A 21289-nucleotide genomic window follows, 5' to 3' on the forward strand; every position below is an offset into this window, starting at 1 on the left:
CGAATCCTCATAATTTTACCTTGCCAATTGAACATTCAAATCTCAGAATTTTATTCAACTTAGGATAAAAGTTGTTTCACAAACAATCATATACTCAGCAGCAAAAAACACATCAGTACGAAAACAAAAATAGATAGGCACTGTAATCAAATCATTACAGAAATTTACATAATAAGTGGCTCCAAACATTTTTTTGTGTACAGTATCTTCGCTATTATTGGTTTGTATCACAAGGGGGCAAGAGCAGTAGATGGAACAAGTGAAACAAATGCATGTAGCGTTAACTTAAACCAACACTACTTGTTCTCGGTGTTTCATTTAAAGTGCATACCCCCTTTGTAATACACACCAATAATAGCGATTTGCAACTATACTAAGCAGCAAAAGAAACGTCACTTTGGAATTTTCCTTCGCATAAACGTAAAAACTGAAAACTCATTCAATGTTTTGATTGTATATTTTTGACAACATCTCCAACTTTACCTGAGCAAAGACATTCCTTCCAATTGAACCCAGGAAATGGTCTCAAAAACGCAACCAGATCTTGGAGATTGTACGGTGTTCTCCATGTTTTTTATGCAACTCATGCTGCATGTGCTGTTCACAAGGACCAGCTCTATAAAACCTGCACCCCCAAACCTGGTTGAAACATTCACATTACGTCAGTAGGATGACGCGACTCACGACAGCTTAGAGGAACCAGGAGCTAGGAAGATTTGAAGCTGGCCACACTGCACAAGCTGTTACCAATCACTTCCAGGTCAACGTTCAGACCATCTACAGGCTGCAGCAACGCTTCCGGGCCATCAACACCACAAATGATTGCCCCCGTACTGGCAGACCAAGGGTTACCACAAGACGACAAGATCGCCATGTTGTGCGACAGCATGTACAGAATCCCTTCATTGCAGGCATCCGAAACAGCACGCCAGACAGTGGGAACACACGGAAGACCAATCAGTACTGAAACAGTACGCCGATGTCTTAACAGCGGGAACCTCCATTGCCGAAAGCCTTACCGTGGACCTATCCTCACCCATGGTCATCAGCGTGAACATCTACAGTTTGCTCGACAATACCAAAACTGGCGATACAGGCAATGGAGAACTGTTCTGTTCGCAGATGAGAGTCGGTGCTGCGTATCAACTGCAGAATGCAGAACAAGAATATGGTGATGACGTGGCCAGCGTTACTCAGACCAGTGTGTTATGGAAAGAGACTCATGGGGAGGTACAAGCATCATGGTATGGGGTGGAATAGGCCTGAACCAGATTAGGGTCCTGTGGTGTTCCAGAACCTTGGTCCAGGGAGAGGAGGCAGCATCACAGCGGTGCGCTACATCGACCAAGCTCTCAGACCCCATGTCATACCACATTTCGCATGTCACCGGAACAACATTTTCCAGCATGATAACGCCAAGGCCCATATTCAGGCCCTCCTATCTATTTGACTAAAAAGAAGCATTATTGGATTCAATGTAAACTATATCGTGTGTTTAGCTACCACATGCGAAGGAATAGCATTAAATGTGTTGTGAATGCACCAACTATCGCTGTAAAAGCGGTTGGCATCGGAAGCACTATACAGCCGCTATTGGAACCTAAAGCATCGGCAGCCGAAAACTTTCAGTGATCTCCGATAAATTCCGCATTTCGCCGAACTACGCCAACACTTCCTGTCGTCACAGTGCGCGAAAAAATGGCTGCTGACAGAGGAAAAGGGTAAGTGTTTCAATCAACACTTAGCTCCAGAGAATGTAATTCTGATTAAGAAGGTAGTGTGCATTGAATGCACGTTATCACCCCACTTTGATAGCAATACTTCATCTTCGTAAAAAATGTATTTTGTGTCTATTATCTGCCTTTTTGTATGGAAGTCGATCAAAAATTTCCAGCTGAGGTCGGCGGAATGAGGCTGCTAACCTCCTTCGCTTTGAGTGAATTCTTACATGGCTTTAGAAAATTTATCGTGAGGGGATTGATTCAGTGAGGAACAAAGTGAGACTCAGAGTGAATATGGTATTCAGGGTTAGGCGGGGTTATTACTGAATGGTATTCAGGATTTTGTGTAAGGGGAGCTCGCACGCTCGATGAAGACTTGAGCAATATTTTCATTGACCGGCTACGTCGGAGAGACCGCAGTTGTATTTTGCCCCATATTTGTAACGAATTCATTTTATAACTGGAAGTGAGTGCGGACAGTATGCATTTTATTCGTGTCTAATTGTGATTGAACCTATATTACTTTATTTAACAGATACCCTTACCAGTCCATCATGTGTTTGTTTTGGCAAATACACTGTCGCTGGGATCTGGTGGACGGATGGGCGAGATGTCTGACAGTTGTGACCTCCGTACTACTTTTCCCGAAACTCCGTCGACAGAGATTATACATGGAGTTTTCCAAATACCAAAGTCTTCCTATGTGCCTGAGTCACCAGCTGCGATTCTCACACAAAGAGGTAGATTATTGCCCTTCAGTTTCAGTTCTCTGGTTTTTCCGGTTAAATTAGATTGTAAAGATATGTGACCAACATAACACACACCCCTTTTCATTCCATGTTTAAAGTAAAACTCATAATAATTAGTTTTGATTAATATATTTGGAATTTATTTCATAATGTTATTCTCTTGGTTTGACACTTACAGATCACAGTGTTCAAGACTTGAGCAACAAGATGACACAAGTTTCCTGGATGTGTCTCACTTAGATGAGACACAGATCAACGCTTCCTGCATAGATGAGACATTGTTTGATGTATCAGAGACTGAGCCCAAACCTGCAAATAAACCATCTTCACAGTGTGGGACTTGAGGGAAGATTGTCAAGACCAAAGGCTCCTTGAACCTCCAACCTGCATGTGAGGCGTCACACTAAAGATTTTTTCAAATGTGAGAAGTGGTTCGCTTCCAAGGGACAACTAAAATTCCACGGTCTGCTCCACGATGAGCATGCACCCAAATGCAGGTTGTGGTGAACTCATAACAATCTGTCATGACATTTTCTCATTGGCATGATGAATGGCCATGGCCAGTTGTCAGATTCCCAAATACGTAAATTTGGAAACCCAAATTATATTTGCCAGTATTAACCATACCAGCTTTGCTTATTTGAAGTTCATTTGTTTACATTCCGTAATAGAATTTCCTCAGTTTTCTTTTTCTGGTGTTAGAGATTGTAAATTCTTGTTGATGTTGGAAAATACTTGTGCATGCTTGTAATGTTTGTTTATGTGACCTTGTGTTTTGAAAGTAGTAGGAAGGATGCTTGGCTAACCAGGTTAGCTATGTGATAATGGCAAAGATAACTAACAAATAACTGCAATGATCTGTATTTCAATTTTGTTTTTATCAACCATATTAACTTGTAATAAAGATATATTTACAGCCATATATGAAGTTCAAGTGTTTTATTCATTAACAAATCCGAATATGACTTTCTTTGTCTAATGATTATCACACTACATCACATCATCCAAAGCAGCTCCAACTTTACAATTCTCATATTTACACATTATGAAAGTGCATATGTAAAATCATAACTGATTCAGCACTTGGACATATGTTCATCGCAGTGGGCAACAGAAAGTCCAGCTTTTATTAGTCGATTTATCTTGCTTTCCTGTGGTAGCTCCAGGTTCATGGAGACTTGACATACCCTGCACCGGTTTCCTCGCATGATGTAGTCTACTGGGGGCATCAAGTGGTCCTGAAATAGGAATGAAGAACATTTATTGGAATGCAATGAATGTATGTAGGGGGCACAATGGTGACGGAAAAGGACCAACATTATTATACTTGACAACCTCACACCAAGACCTCTGCAAGACAGCAATCAGTTGAAAATTCAGATGATCAAATAGTTAAACCTGTGGAATCACACTGTAAACCATGGTGCACTGATGAGTTAGTCATCTGAACAATAAGCTACCACACTGCTAGATTCTACATATTTAATGATACTATTAATATTAACAAATAATGGTAAACAAAACTATCAGCCAGTGTTTGTTAGAAAATCCCATTAGTTAAACATATATAACTATTAAATGTCAAAGAAGACCATCCTTCCTTGTATGGTGTGGGATTTACCTGGTTGAATCTTGTCTTACAATGCTCTCCCCACAAATTTTGGATGTATTGACCTCAAGCTCCACACAGCTGGGGACTCCATTCCTGGCACCTGGCATAGTTGCAAGACAAGACAGTTTTTTCGCATGGCTGACTAATTAGAGCCCCTTGTTGTTGTAGGTCTGACACTTGCAAATGGCATACATGAACATGTCAGCATCAGGTTGACAAGTCAGCCAGAGACAGAAGGAATTTCTTGAACCTGTAAAACTAAGAAATATAGCAATTCATGAAGTTAAGAGAGTTAAGGTTTTATCAGCCGTAGCTTTCATTATGGATGTTGGTCATATCACAATGATCTGTGATATCAAACCCACCTATATTTCATCCTACATCTGTCAATAGCTGATATCCCTGGGTCATCACATGCCTGGAGAACACTTACGAACCAGAAATGTGTTTAATATCTGTATACCAAGAGTCCAACAGCATGATTAGTATACCATAATTTCAAAAATTAACATGTGAATCAACATTTATCAAGTTGTCAGCTGAAAACAGCCGTAAACCAACATTCCCGATATTCGCCGTAATTTCACGCAACACAACTGTACCTCGAGATCTAAACAAAAACACGTTCACTACTACATATCTTCGACACAACATGCTAACACTGAAAAAATAAATTGGTGAACCAATGTGCAATTTTGAGAAATCATTCCGCCTCGATTAACTTTCAGCCTGCATCACTTCTTTCAGACACAACTGTGTAACCTAACTTGAGGCTGAGCAGTGAACTCGCTGATGAGGCCGAAGCCTACCCATTTTTTTACGGTAACTGATTAAAAACAACACGCATTCCACATCAAATGACAAATCCAGGTGCATATTCATAATGGTTGATCAATGATGTGGGTGTTATGCATTAAAGTCAAAACTTCAACCCGGAATATACAAAAGAAACGACTCACCATGTCACTTGTTTGGTTTTGTCCGCCATTTTGTCGTACAATGTTTTTCCGGAAATGGTGTTGTCACTCGACTATGATCGTTTTTTGACGGATACAGCCGAAGTCGCTGCATTCTACCAAGTTTCGCATAGCAGCTGTGCACATATCCCGCTAACGGCCGCTGTCAAATCCGATAGTACCTCTTCTTGTTCGTATATAAACTGCATTAGATTGCAATACAGACGCTATGCTACCAATACGCCATCATTATGATAACATTCAACGCTTTTTCGTCACATAGATAAGAGGGCCTGATATCGCCAGAGCTACACAGGACGGTGTCAACATTATGCTGTGGCCAGCCCTTAGTCCTGATTTAAACCCAATTGAACATCTTTGGGATGAAATTCAGAGGAGACTGAAAAATGTCATACCAATTTATTGAGCCAGGCTTTTCACAGAGTGTGGTTCCAGGTGCCAATGGCCTTCATCAATAGATTGGTGCACTCCATGCATAGACGCTGTGCTGTAGTTATTGCTGCTCGTGGTGGTCACACTAAATACTGAAGTCAAGAGTCTGAATGGACTGCAAATGTTCATGTAATGTCTTGCAATTGAGTTATTCATTGATTTGTCAAGGTATTGTACACCAAAATTTTTTGGAGCCACTTATTATGTAAATTTCTGTAATGATTTGATTACAGTGCCTATCTATTTTTCTTTTTGTACTGATGTGTTTTTTGCTGCTGAGTATATGATCTTTTGTGAAACAACTTTTATCCTAAGTTGAATAAAATTCTGAGATTTGAATGTTCAATTGGCAAGGTAAAATTATGAGGATTCACAATCTTGATTTCACTTTATTCGATTTACCTTTTCGTTTAGAGTGAAATTCATTGGTACGCTTTCACTGCAAACAGACTACAGTAGATGAGGGCTACCCAAAGAAATCCTTTCGGTTCACAGTCCAAAATTTCATTGGGGCTGCAAATGAACTGAAACAACTTGTTGCTCAACTGGTGTTAATGCAAGATTCATATAGTTCATTTATTCTGTGTACAATTTCCTCATGCAGATATTATCACATAATTTTCATATGCATCACAAATGTTTCCCTAATCTGTACTGTCTCTGTAGCACAGTGCAGCTGTAACTTCATCATACCAGTATCAGTTATTACCTCCCTTGATAGTAATCCAGCCATCTAGGGTTTCCACAGAGACTTTTGCAGATTTCATAAGTTATGTTTCATATCCCATAGTACTAGGGCTGGACGGATACTCGGGTACTCGAATCAGGATTGGGTACAGCTGGACTCGAGTCCAATTCCAAGGAATCGAGTACCCGCGGAAAGGTTGAGAACTCTGTAATGTCAAGGGCATGTAACTCAAACCAAGAACAAAATGGACGACATGCAAAGTGTGTTTGGGCTCATTTTGAACATGATGCAAATGGCAAGAGAACCAAATGCCGACTCAGTGGTACCATGTTATTTATTGTGGAAGCAGTGCAAGTTCAATGAACAAACATCTTGCTCTAAAACACAACATAAAACATAAAAGGTGTTCATTGCATTGTGTAACTCTAATTGCTTGCATTGTGTAACTCTAATTACTTATTAAGTTAGTTCATTAACAGCTGTTAAGATTACATTGAATTTTGTCAATTCAATTTCATGAACACATCTTTTACTTCTGTGTCAAGGCTGAATACATTCACTATATAGAGATTGTAATTAAATGATTGTATGTGTTGGGAATATCAATTAAAACTAATGAATTAACATATTAAAGCGAACGTTTATTGCAAGAGCACATTCTGATTTGCAAATACAATGTTCGACTGATTATCATGACAATAAGAAGAAATTGATCAGAAATATATAGAAGCACAATTCACTTAGATCACATATAATACCATTCAGTTAATATACATTTCATAGTTTAACAAATAATATCAGCATACAGTTATTCCAATGAAGATAAACAATGAACACTTAATATATACAAATTTAGAATATTTAAATAACAATAGTTTTTGTGTGTTTTTTTATTTAAACGTGAAAATATAGCATTTCTTTATTTCTTTATCCCTACATTCAAACAAAACTATTTCAATGCGACTTTTAATAATCTTCTGGAAGGATAAAAATTTAATCACTGTATTAGTTTGTATTGTATAATAGACTAACTGTAATGCAACTGAGTTGCACAACAGAGCAAAATGACCAGTCTTCCCTCATGCGAGCGAAGCATTTTGCTATGTTGCTAACTCAGTTGCATTACAGTTTGCCGGTCTGTATATCTCGTATAGAATTCTCCAGTCAGTAAATACATCAATCAAATTTTATTCTAGGTAAGTTTACAATAAATCTACATGTAAAACATTATAGGTTCAGTTAGAATATCACATCTGAAGGTAGTTGTGTACCAGTTGACAAAATAACGTGTCTTTCTCATTGACATAACACACATTTACGTCTTTGGTATTATCTTTGGTTAATGGATGTTATTATTAACGACTGTTATTTATTTGCACATGAGCAATGAGTTGTCATGTCACAGTAACAGTGCGAACGAAAAGTGCTGTGGAATGTACGTAATGGTGTTACTCTTTATATTAGTTAAACAGACGTAAATTAAATAGTCTAAGATCAGTTTCAATGTCTTATTGCCATCCTTTCAAATTTTCTATAATAATTTCTGTCAAATCGTGATTGGATATTCAGAAAGTTGACAGAGCGCTGTATTCCTTACATTTCCGGGTACTCGGTTCCGATTTGGGTAAATACATGCGGTTTCTGGTTAACTGTCTCTAAGTGTTTAGTAACACGTACAGCTCCCACCTTGCATAAGACATGCGCTGTCAGTTTAAGGTTGGACCTAGTCTGTCTCACAGTCCCTCAATCAGATTATTTTCCCTACTGCCAAGCCCTCTCTGCAGTGCTAAAGCCCTAAATAAAGCAAGTCTTGATTTCCTTTCTCATTGACGTAACACACAATTACATCTTTGGTATTGTCCGGTTAATGGATGTTATTATTAACGACTGTTATTTATTTGCACATGAGCAATGAGTTGTCATGTCACAGTAACAGTGCGAACGAAAAGTGCTGTGGAATGTACGTAATGGTGTTACTCTTTATATTAGTTAAACAGACGTAAATTAAATAGTCTAAGATCAGTTTCAATGTCTTATTGCCATCCTTTCAAATTTTCTATAATAATTCTGTCAAATCGTGATTGGATATTCAGAAAGTTGACATTAAAATATACAAAACCAATTTTTAAGCTGCAGCTACAAGACAAGAGAAGAAGAGAAAAGACAAGAACAGACAAGAGGATCGAACACAGAAGAGGATCGAATAGAGATTTCATATATGAACATGTGTGATTTTTATTTTTCAGAGGGGACTCATAGTGTTTCTTTTCAGAGTGAGAGTGAACTTTGAACTGACATTGTGCCTTTTTCAGGTTCATGTGAAATGTGAACGTTTATCGTTTGAATATTACATTATGATGATTGTTGTAGAATTATGATAGACATGGAGGCAATGGACAAAAGGTCCAAACAACCCCAAAACATTAAAACATTCATACGAACGCACCACTTGAAAACGGTGGATACCCATGCAGGAATCACATGCAGCACAAAGCCTGGATCAGTGTACCTTGTCCCTGAACTGGTCAGATTTCATTATGTTTCGAGGGAGAGCAGCCACACTGTTGGTGGCTGTCTCTAACAGTGGCAAATCAGGGCAACATTGTAAGAAGTCAAATAAGGACTGAAATGATACCACAGGTGGGTTTCGATGGTCAAATAAGGACTATGATATGTCAAATTAGGACATATTGGTGTAAATAGTGCCGTTGAAATTATTTAGTTGGTTCATGTTTCTATCAGTAAAAATACATGAACTTAGATTTTTGTTGAGTTATTTCAAAGTCTTCCGCTGCTGCTTAACACACATTGTTATATGTTTGCTGTAATGACAGCATTAGGAAAAAAAATACCAAAATTAATTATTATGTGTACATTGTACACCCTCCTGTACAGAAATATATTTCATGAAAAAATAAATGTGTGCACAAGGAAATATGGTAAGTGAGAAATTTATGATTCAGACAAGTATCTCAGATGTGGACATTTTGATATTGGATAACATGATATATTTGAAGCATCCGGGTGAGGAGTCCATTCCGTGGCCACGATCCTTTCTTTGCGGAAAGACTGTTGGCTAGGATATTCAATTTACTTGGAAGATTTGCCGCTTCCATCAACCATCTGTATAAATCTGCTTAGGCAAGTCTGGATGTATGCTAACACTGTGTTAGTGATAACTGGAGCTGCCGTTTAGGTGATATATCCAGGATTAAAGAGCATAAATATTGCCTTCATTACCTGACAATTTATATGGAGATTATTTTCACTCAAAGCCAGTTGCCCCTGAATCTGGAGGTTGTGTGCTTTCAATGCTGTGAACAGGTGATAGAGTACCTGGTGTAGCATAATAAGTGTTTACGAGAGTTAAAATTACCACCATTACATGGCCTCGATGGGTCCATCAGAGTAGATCTTGACTCAGGCATGTTTGGAAAGGACACAGGATTGCACAACTGTAGGGTGCCCCTCTAGAGAGGTCAAACGGCCGAGGAGGGACATCCACCATCTGATTGAACAGTGCCTTGTTGATCATTACTGGCATCGTGACATATTAACGAGAGGGCAGAGATATCTCATTGTCAATACAAAGATTGATCATATATACTAGCCACATAAAGAAACTGTGCATTGTCAAAATATTATCCCAGTTGATAAGTACGATAACAATGTCAAAGGTACATATAAACTTTAATGGAGGGATCATGAGACCATAACAAGTCGGGAGAATTTCAATTGAAAAGTCAATCACAATGACGTCACGAGTCCACAAGCGGGACAGGGGTCAAACGACCATGTCACAAGCTCAATAACGGGTATGTCAACCATCGGCATTGAGAGCAGCAGTGCATCGATGACGCATAGAGCCTATCAAACGTGCAAGGAAGGCTTGTGGGATGTCACGCCAGATGCTCTCAAGTTCTGTTGCAAGGTCAAGGACGTTATCTGGCGGATGAGGAAGACGGCGTAGACGTCGATCCATCTCGTCCCAAACATGCTCTATCGGGGAGATATCCGGTGAATTTGCAGGCCAAGGCAGTAAGTCAACATTGTAGTGTTGCAAGAAATCCATAGCAACCCTTGCCATATGAGGGCAGGCATTGTCCTGTTGGAATGTTAACCCAGGGCCATGACGTTGCAGAGAAGGAATTGCCACAGGTCGAAGAATCTGATCCCTGTAGCCCACACCAGTTAAGTTGCCCTGAACAATCACCAAAGGAGTTCTTTGGCGTGCTATTATTCAACCCCAAATCATCACGGAACCACCACCAAAGCGATTCCTGTCCAAGACACAGGCCTGTGCATAACGTTCTCCCACGCGTCTATAGGCACGTTGACGTCCATCACTATGGGAAATGTTGAACCTGGACTCATCTGTAAAAACAACATTTCTCCATCAAAACAAGGGTCTGTGGACATGATTTCGGCACCACATTCGGCGAGCTTGTCGATGACGTTGTGTCAGGATAGGCCGTATGGCGGGACGTCGTGGTCTGATCCCGTGATGACGAAACGCGTTGTCGAACTGTGTTGGGGTGGATACGGCGAAGTCAAGGGATGGTTCGGGCAGTCATCACTGCAGTCTGAAACCTGTGGCGAAGATGGGTCACCCTTATCCATATGTCCTGTCTTGGCGTTGTTACACGTGGACGTCCAGAATGTGGCCGATCGATGACGTCATTTGTGCTCTGGTAGCGTCTCACCAGTGCAGAAATGGTGTTCGTGGCAGTGGAAATGTGCAGCCACTTGTCGTTGAGACATTCCCCCACGGACCATCTCAATGGCCTCATGACGTTGTGCAGACGTGAGCCTTGGCATGCTATGCGTTTCAATAGCCGTTTAATTTTTGGAACGATCGCAAGGGCAGGGGTTGAGCTTTCCAAAGTGACAGTATTGTGTGGCATTCATTTGCTCTCTTTCTCTTTCCCGTAATGCACGTGCAACAACATATTGCACGTCTCAAGGACGAACCCACTGACGTCACGGAACGTGGCACGTGCATGCGTGTTGGATACATGTCACTAATCTCTGAGTTTAAATCCTTATGTGTCTACACAGGTTTGATAAATTTAGATTTTAAATTTTTGTATGCACAGTTTCTTTATGTGCCCAGTATAGATCTGTGGGCAAAACAAAGTCAGAAGAGATTTTGTTGGCAGTAGGTGTGGGGTAGAGTTTTCTAACGAAAGGAGTCAGATTACTGTAGATGACCAAGTCTTGGAAATGATGATTCCTTGCGTGAAAGGTGAAGGATAAACTTTTATGTGCCCAGTATAGATCTGTGGGCAAAACAAAGTCAGAAGAGATTTTGTTGGCAGTAGGTGTGGGGTAGAGTTTTCTAGCGAAAGGAGTCAGATTACTGTAGATGACCAAGTCTTGGAAATGATGATTCCTTGCGTGAAAGGTGAAGGATAAACTTTTTCTTGAGTTTCATGGAAGGAAGTGTCCCATTTGTGATCCTAAAGATGATTCATCACATAAGGAACAATTACATGTATTGTTAGTAATTATTAGTAAACTTACCTCTGGATTATGGTTGCCTTATTCCTGTGGATTCCACAGACACATATAGAATGGAAATGAATTTTTTTAACTAAGTCATAGCTATCCCTAGTGGTATGCTTAAAAGAGTTATGCAGTTATCTCCCTTGGCTGTGACGTCACAGCATAGTTGTTGAAAACCTCTCATGATTTTTCTGAAGAAAACTAACATCTTCTGCATCTCCTCGTGGGGAGGTTGGTGTGGGCACTAGATCCCATAATCCAGAGGTAAGTTTACTAATAATTACTAACAATACATGTAATTGTTCGTAATTATAGGCGTAAACATTCCCTCTGGATTATGGTTGCCAGAATCACACATAAGGAAGGAGGGTTTATGCAGATGATGAATACAGCAATACCACTAATTATCCCGTTATAGTCTATGACATAACAATTAGGATAACTATGACTTAGGTGATGAAATGTAACTATATGGATTACCTAGATCATTCCCTTGATGTTCTAGTATTCAATTACCTAAAGGGAAGGATCATACTCATGAGGGAGAAATATTTGGTGTTTGGAGAAGACTGTGAAGTCACTTCCGGTCCAAGACCTCATATCCGGTTCTGTAATAGTCTATTTGACCGATTCTCATTTTAACCGGTTTCTGTGACGTCACTTCCTGTTTGATGACACCACTTCCTATTTGATGACGTCACTTCCGGTTCGTGATGTCACTTCCGGTAAGTGATTTCAAGTCTTCTCGTAGATTATATAACTGGAGCAATAAACTGCAGCGGATATAATAATTCCACTTACTGGTGATAAATATTAGTAGGTAAGGTTCTTCAAAGATCCTCATCCTTCCGTTTACTGTTAACCTGTTTCCTCCCTCACAGTCCAAAACAGTGAACCACTGCTGAGTTTGGATATATCTGCCCCCCCTCCCCTCCCCCCCCCTCTTCTTTTTCAAGGGAAAAACAGGTGGAGGAGAGGCGCTATCTGTAGGCTCTCTAAGGATGGAATGACGTTTTGCAAAAGCAAATTGGTGTAGGGATTAGATATTCTCCACTGGCAGGCAGCAACAATCTGATCTATTGAAATGGACCCCCAAGCTGCAAGTGACGACATCCAGGCCCTGGTCTCATGCAGGGAAAACTATTGTTCACTAAGTTGGGGTCACAGTCCTGGTAAACAAAAGTGATGGTCCTTCTAAGCCAAGACGATATAATATGCAATCAAGATCTCCAAATCAACAATTGTCTTGCATGAGATAAAAAGACAGCGGCAACTACGTCGGATATTGAGAGTACGCTGGAGATATCATCTCAGAGCTTGAAGAGGTCATAGGACTCTAGTTCTGTCTGATCTAGAGGTTGAGTTAGGGAATACTTGAATCTGATATACTCTGTGGATGAGAGACCGCTAGCAGATGCCCGATTCTTGGCAAGAAAAAAATGGTAAAGTTCTACATGACAGCCATCTATAGCCTCCTGTAAAGGTGATTGACTAAAGTCTATGGCAAAAAAGTCTGGTATTCTGGAACTGGAAGCTGTAGCAATGACAAGTAGAAACCCACCTTTCAAGGAGAAGAAATGTCAAGGAATTTCATACATAGGTTTGGAAGACTTCTGGAGGGACTACAGAATGAGACATAAAGCCAACTTGGGGAAGATTAAAGGACTAGGAGCTGAAAAAAATAAATAAAAAAATATATAAATAAATTCGTAACTGGAATGATCTAATCGGCTTGTAGAGCAAGCAGTTAGAACCTCTGCTAGTCCTTGTATATCCTAAACAGAAACGATTGCTGATCTGTAGTCCACCATAGGACTGTGTTTCAGTGTCTTAACGTCACTAAGATAAAGATAGAAATCCGCTCAGAAATCTGAATTCCCCTCAACATAAAAAATGGAGGATCGATATAAGAACAATGAAAAAGATATCCAGAGATTGGTGAAACAATTTCCTCATTGGATTGTTCTGGAAGATTCTTATCTCCAGTCAAGAGGTGAGATGGTACTATTGCTGCCGAATGGTCTAACACAAACACTCAAGTGTGATCCGACATCGGAAAACTGCCTGAAAAACGACATCCAAAGAGGAGTGGGCAAGCATCCCTCGTGGGCTGAAATGACCACCACGGTATCTTGATTAAGTGCCATATAATCCTCAAAACCTGGGTGAGGAAGCTACCCGATTCCCAAGACAAGGCAACCGCCGTATGAAAAGATATCGATCTAGTATGCATGGGCTAAAACTTAAAACTCCCTTGGACTAAGAGGAACGTGATTTAAATGTGAACGAAAGTTTGGGATAATTTCGAGGACAGGTGTGAGAAATCCCTATCAATTTGAAGCACTGGCGAGTAAAAACAACCCCATCTTATCAAGGTTGACATGGGCTTGTCTAGCCATACCCCTAGCCGAGGATGCTAAGCCTTCGTATTTACAATATTGTGACTGAATTGTCCAGCCTGTTGTACAGTGAACGCAGACCCGAGATCACAGAATAATGTCCCACATGGTGCATAAAATTCTTACAGCGCATCTCCAATGGCGTGTCATATGTCTAAAGAAACGTACCTTCAAAGAAAAAGATATCACTAATCAATGCGCCGTTGATTAAACCCATGAGTAAACTCATGTCCGCCTGTAACACTCTACAACCTAACAACACGATGCTTACAGCGCCCATTTACAATGTATTAGCTCTCGGCCAATCAGCGTCATTCAGTCCGCAGTAAATACTATTTATCAGCCAATTAAATAATTCGTTATATTGTAGCTTAAACAAGGTCTAAGCTGGTTCCCAAGCTGGTTCCCGGCTCCCTTTGCGCTCACGAACTTGCGCCACATTGCATATATTGCTATAAGCGAGACCGGGCCCAGCTTAACACAAGGTCGCAAAGCATGGCAGAAGTAGGTAGACCAACGGAAGATGCCATTAGCATGTTTAGGGAGATGAGGCTGATGAAAAAATAAACTAACGACAGAATACACCTTCCAAGATCCGTCAGAATGCAGAGGGATAATAGGCACTTGTTAGAACAATAAATGTGCCCTACAACAAGCCTTTTCCAGGTACAAGGCACATGCTCAAGGTGTTGACGTGTTACCTGTTATGACCCCTGATAACCCATGCTGCAAAGAGGCGCTAGAAAATTAAATAGCCAAATGATTTATCCCACCAGGTACCCATGTACCCTGCTAGGTTATATAGAGGCAATTTGAATAAACTCACTTGCCTGTATTCAGTGACTGGATATCAGTCTTGTTTCCAACCTAACGGTATATCGCCCGTGCCTCCCGTGGAGTGCTCAGCTGACAGTGCATTCTGGTAAGAAAACGCACGTGCCATCCCCGTTATCTGATTCATTCACCTGGCCGTCACCTGGTCCGACTCATGTGCAACCTGAACTGCCGTCGCCTCGTGGGACACCGGATTGAATTTGAACCCTGGCCTCGAATATAGCCATGGTGTTGCTAATTAAGTAATAATAATAATAATAATAATGAAAAGTTACATATCGCGAAATCCAACCACAAAGTGGATGCTCAAGCGCTACAAAGTGAGGTTTGAGTTAATAGTACAGTGAAAGAGATGCGTTGAAAGATGTGATCTGAACACAATTAAAACATGGAAACAGTTTATAGCGAGGAACAGACTATTCCACAGTGATGGCGCGCAACCACTGAAAGAGCATTCTCAATAAGAGGCCAAGGCAGTCTGTAAGAAGGAGTATTCAATAAGAATTGCTTCCAGATCGCAGTTGTCTGGGTGGTTGAAGGGGCAATTCACTGAAACGATTAGAAATTCTGGTGCTATGCCATTTAGACTCTTGTATGTGATACAGAGTACTTTAAACAACTGTACCGGGTTGTTTGGAAGCTGTGGCCGGAGGTAGATTCCAATGGAACGGGTGAATACCCGAAGTAGTAGACAAAGTAATAGGCTCAGAAGATGAAAAAATATATATCCATTTGTACCACGCCAAGTGGAACAGATTGTCCAGTGGAGACGAGATCGACAACTCCCTGACTCAGAGTTTGTCGTAGGCATAAAATATTAGGAGTCATGACTCTCTAGTGTCATATGAGAAGGAGGCATGGACATGTTTTGTGAGTCAACGTCAGTTTGGAACTTCCATTAAGACAACAAATGTTGATTGTTTAATAACGACAAACAAAACTAAGTAAGACAGGTATATAAGCAGCACTGAGCAGTCAGCGCATAGAAACCAAGTTAGATTATCTGAAATAAAGGCCCAGTAGCAATGTAACTGGTTAAGAGGAAAGTAGTAGACGAAGTAATAAGCTCCGATGACGAAAATCTATAGCTACCTTATACAATGTCAAGCGTAACAGATTGTCGAGTGGAGACAAGATCGACAACCCCCGAGTCCCTTATACCAGGAGTTAAGGTGAGAATTGCAAATGCCATTAACCAGAGAAGGATGGCAAAGAGATGGAACGTGAGACCCGTCGACTTGTCGTCAAAGGTGACTAATGGGATCGGGTGGTGAGGCTTGCTGACGTGGGTAACATAATGTGTCACCGTATCCCAAGTGCGTAGAAAACAACTCCGTAGTGTAGTGGTTAGAGCATCCGCCCGGAGAGCGGAAGGTCGTGGGTTCGATCCCAGACCGCGTCATACCAAAAGACGTTAAAATATGGTACTTGTTCGTCCTTGCCTGGCGTTCGGCATTAATGGGTACAACAAGGACTGGGCGCCTCGGAGTCAGTATTATGTGTCCGAGTGGGGTATTCATGCTTCACTGCAGTATGGTATCTCAGTGGGCTTGCACTATAAACCCAGCTGAAGTCTGGACTAGTACAAGCAGCCGCACATACACATACACACGCATGCACGTCGTCATATGAGCGAAATATTCTCAAGGACGACGTGAAACCCAATGTCACCACACCTCACCAAGTGCGTAGATCAAAGCTCAGGTTGATCACTGGAATGTCTGGTCCAGACTTGATGAATTACAGGTCGCCGCAATAACCTGGAATATTGCTCAGTGAGGCGTGAAAACTTAATTCGGTCACTCCATGGTTGATACTCGACTTCCCGGGTACAGACTATAAAGTATCCGAACTGTCTACAAAAAATAGACTCTAGACTATGGCTCTTGCCGGCGTTATACGAGTTGTACGGCTTACGATCCCGGGGGCGTGCCCCAACCACTGCCGCTGCCGTTCAGCTGTTGCGGCTACAACCCCACCATGCAGGCAAAAACCGAATGTCGTCCGTCGACCTCGACGACATCCGTGTCAGGCTGATCCGGGATGTATCCCGTGATTCCAGCCCACCGACCAGCCGTGGCTACGGCGTGGCCGGAAGATCCGCTTGGCTGAGGGATCCCATGGGTCCCCAGCATAGGGGGGTGGCAGGACGGGAAGGTCCGAAGCCATGGAACCATACCCGATGCCAGTATGAACCAGTCCGACAGACCTTGACCCGTGGTCTCGTATGGGATGGTTGGATGGATAGCCAGCTGTGTCTGTGTTTGTCCCGTGGACGCCGACAGATCAACAGACTGAGTAGCCGTGGCCATGGGTCAAAATGCCATGGGGAACACGGACTACATGGAAAGTTATAGACACAATGAACATCTTATAAACAGAACAGGGAGGACCCGTGAAGCACGAGGCACAGACAAAACACGTGCAGATACGCGCTTGTGACATATGCTTTTTGGCGGGAAAAGTAGAGTTCAATAAAGTAGAATAAAACGCAAGCAATATGTACAAAATATAGAATGCGATGGTCAGAAACAACAACCAATGCCACACTACTGACCGGGAGTCTTGTAATTCTTTGAACATTTTGAAAACACTTCCACTCTGTAAACACGTCTTCTGTGTTGTCCATACAGAAAAGTTATGAGAGGCTTGCAACAACTATGTTGTGACGTCAAAGCCAAGGGAGATAACTGCATAACTCTTTTAAGCATACCACTAGGGATAGCTATGACTTAGTTAAAAAAATTCATTTCCATTCTGTATGTGTCTGTGGAATCCACAGGAATAAGGCAACCATAATCCAGATGGAATGTTTACGCCTATAATTTGGATATTGATGTGCCTTACTTCCTCGATGATTGTCTCTGGCGACCACTGCAGAACTTTGTGAGTATGATGTGTCATCATCATCATCATCTTTATCTGTGACTGTGGAATCTGAAAATGGCAAATCATGCTTCGGATATGCCTGGGAGAAAAACCCTGCAACCATTTTTTCTTATTTCATCTTTAGAGAGTGCTAAGGTTCCAAATAGTCTCAGAGGTCCATGAATTCCCCTTCAGGGTGTCCTCTTATGGTGTGCACAATATATGTAAAATGTTCCTGCTGGAAAGTGTGGTGATTTCATGTAACCCCATACAGGTTATTATAGGTTTAATTAACATCCATGCAGGTGGCGGTAATGGGGCCTGTATGAGGTTGAAAAAGAATCTATGCAGAGTCACATGGGTGAGCCTCTTGGCCGGGTGATTCTTCTGCACCTGAAATATTTGAGACCATGTTAGTATGTCTACTAATTTTCAGTATACCATCTGGGGGCCAATGGATCACAGGAGCCATTGGAGAATTCACCAAAATAATATACACAAGAAAGTGCTGTGAGATGGTTGGTGCAATTGGGGGGGCCGGGAAATATTGATACTACTCTTCGTGTGAAACATGGCAAGGTAATTGATGATGGATCAGTCATGTTACAAGGGGGAGGAGTTATTTGAAGATCTTGTGGAAGATCAGGCCTACACCTATCTTGGAATGCAAGTTCGAGACAAGCTCCAGAATGCCCAAATTCAAGGAAAACTGAGTATAAATCTCGCTCAAAGAAATATATATTTGCCAACTTATATATGCCAATCAATTTGAGAGGTCAGGGCTTGATTAATGTGGAGCCTCTTCATGATAGAATTCTATTGTGTACTTTTGCACATATACTACTGGAATAAAGTAACTGTGCATTATTTGATGTTAGGCCATTTTTTAATCCAAAAAGATAATAACATGGTTTGTGGTGTTTTCCATAATCACTGTTTAACTGTTGACAGAATAATATCATATCTGTACACTTTTGAAGAAATGTGGTGTCAAAAGTCAGTGCACAAATTCAGTAATGTGTGTGTCCACTATTAGCGTTGATGCAGGCTTGAGAACGACGACGCATAGACGACACTAAGCAATTGAAGAATGCTTTGGTAATGTTCTCTGTCTGAACCCAATTCAGCTAACATCAATGGTTGATTCTGGGTTTGACGTAAATGTTGCTCCATTTCATCCCAAGCATGCTTGATAGGGGACAGGTTCAAATAAACAACTGTCCAGGGGTACATCTGAGCTGTCCAGATGAAATCTTGACTCATCATCCCAATCTTGTCACCTGTATTGTAGATGCTGTCTTCACCAGGCAAGACATGCCTATCAGTGACGGAGTAAAATTGGACGTATTGCAGGCCGTCGGGGCCTGATGTTATGCTCTCTTAGTCGGTTCTGCACAGCCTTGGAACTGACTGGACGTAAGCCAGGAATGTTCCGAGCAGTCAAACTTGCAATCTGAAATGTGGTTAGATGAGTCAGCTCAATGTGGTTGTCTTGCTGACGTGACATCATGCATGGACTGCCGGTCTGAGACTTCCATAACTGGGGACTGCAAACTGAGAAGGCAGAGACTGATTAAGTAGAGCCCAACTGGAGGATCAAAGTTCACGTTCAGGAGAATACAGGGAGATAAAGTCAAGGTACAAATGATAGTTATCAGTGTTGAGGCAGTCATGGATAATTTAGACAAGTGACGGGGAATGACAGATTATCTTTCCTGAATTATATTAATTACGTAATTATCGAGCCTTGGCGAGTCATGAGTTGGTTGTTGTTTTTGTTACCCATATCAGTTTTTATCTAAAAAACGCTAAATGAAAACAGCATTTTCTATATGGAAACCCGCGATGTAGGGAATTCCAATATCCCTACACGTGGATTGGTTGTTTTATTTTCTGACAGTCAATCAATGTTCACCAAAAGGTGTAACCTCCCTTAGGACTTACAGGAAAAATACTACCTTGTGTCATTCTTCCCATATGGGTTATAAAATACAGATCCTGAAGAAAATTCTAAGTGAAATGGGAAGTCAGTGTAATGTTTTGAGACCAGGAGAGATGTGTTCAGTTCCAGGAATCTCTGAGATGCATCTAGCTGCAGAGTTCTGAATTCGCTGTAACTTGGCTATGGCTTTGTTAGTAAAATTTACACAGAGAGCAGCCTGGAAGACACAAGGCACTATTAGCTGTTGGAGTATCCAGGAGATGGCCAACTTTGCTGATGTTATCAAAGCAATGAAAACATACTCCACTTATGAGTGAGATGTGACTGTCCATTGTCACTGCTTAATCAGAACTGACTCCAAGATTACAAGTGCTGGCAATTGAAGCAACAGTAGTTTTGCCAATCCAAAGACAAATGGACCCATGATTAAGTTTTCTGATTTGTTGCCTGGACTTGAGAATCAAAAAACTCTGTCTTCTCATCATTCAGTTTGAGGTAATTCAGACTCATCCAATGCACTGCTCGAGTTTTGTGATGGTGATAAAGGGTTCTGCAGTTTTGAAGGATATATAAAGCTGATTATCATTAGCATACAGTTTGAAGTTCAAAAATGTTTCTTGATAATATCTCTGATGGGCAGAATGTCCTGTAAGACTGTGTGGCAATATGATATGGTCAACAGTGTCAAAAGCAGATGACTGATCCCAAAGCACAAGAAGCGTAGCTTTTCTGTTGTCCCATGGATGTTATGATATCATTGTGAACCTTCGCAAGTCCTCTCTCAGTACTGTGACTTGACTTCTTTGTAGACTGAAATGTTTCATGTAAGATGAAATGTAAGTTTATTGTGTTTTAAATGTTGCTTTAACTGTGAAGCTATTATCCTCTCGAGACACTCAGACACAAAAGAAAGATTAGACACAAGGCAATAGCTATAAAGGTTGTCTGGATAAACCCGGGGTTTTTTCAGTAGTGGAGTGACAATGGCATGTTTGAGTTCACGTGGAAACTTACAGGCAAGATAGAAGCATTGATGATGTCCCAAAGAACAGGTATAATATTATCCATAGTGGCCTTGAATAACCAAGTAGGAACTGGGTCATGGAGAGATGTCTTAGGAGGTGCATTCTTGACAGTGTCAGAGACAAGTTTCAATGAGACATGTTATGCATTTCCTCACCGGAAAATGTGTCCACATCGGAGAAAAATCCTGATTTGTCATGATTATGTTTCTTATCCTAAATGTTCCTAATTTTCAGCATTTCTCATTGAAGAAAGATCCAAATTCATTGGCCAATTAAATAGCATTATCACTTTCAAGAAGTACTGTTCTTTGGGTTCCTTTCAAAACAGCATTTCTTAGAGCAAAATTAACATCATTTCTAGCTGTTATGAAGATCTGGTGGTGTACTTCAAGCCTGCTTTTGCACCACGTTTTCTCAGCAGCTCTTGACTGTTGCTTCTTCTTTCTAATATGGTCATTATGCCACAGTGGTGCATGATCATCCAGAATACTGACTAGAATCCTTTGAAAGTAGCAAGTTTATCTTCGACATCACTCG

The 21289-nt window shown here is 41.0% G+C and overlaps 1 protein-coding gene and 1 long non-coding RNA gene across 8 annotated transcripts in view; both read right to left on the minus strand.

Annotated features, from left to right (window-relative positions):
• LOC124262398 (small conductance calcium-activated potassium channel protein 2-like) overlaps nt 1–21289 on the minus strand; it is a 297321-nt gene that overhangs the window by 108595 nt on the left and 167437 nt on the right. The gene's annotated exons all lie outside the window — the stretch shown is intronic.
• Nucleotides 3330–5465, minus strand: LOC124262400. 3 transcript variants are annotated; one of them, XR_006894580.1, is made up of 3 exons: nt 5042–5465; nt 4092–4340; nt 3330–3708 (listed from the first exon to the last, which is right to left on the minus strand). It is a non-coding gene; the product is annotated as an uncharacterized LOC124262400 (long non-coding RNA). The 3 variants fall into 3 exon arrangements; XR_006894578.1 differs by lacking the exon at nt 5042–5465 and adding an exon at nt 4448–4912; XR_006894579.1 differs by lacking the exon at nt 5042–5465 and adding an exon at nt 4448–4911 and having other exon boundaries at nt 4092–4332.

Source organism: Haliotis rubra, unplaced genomic scaffold (assembly GCF_003918875.1).
Source record: "Haliotis rubra isolate DU_JTF1 unplaced genomic scaffold, ASM391887v1 Scf836, whole genome shotgun sequence".
NCBI lineage: Eukaryota > Metazoa > Mollusca > Gastropoda > Lepetellida > Haliotidae > Haliotis > Haliotis rubra.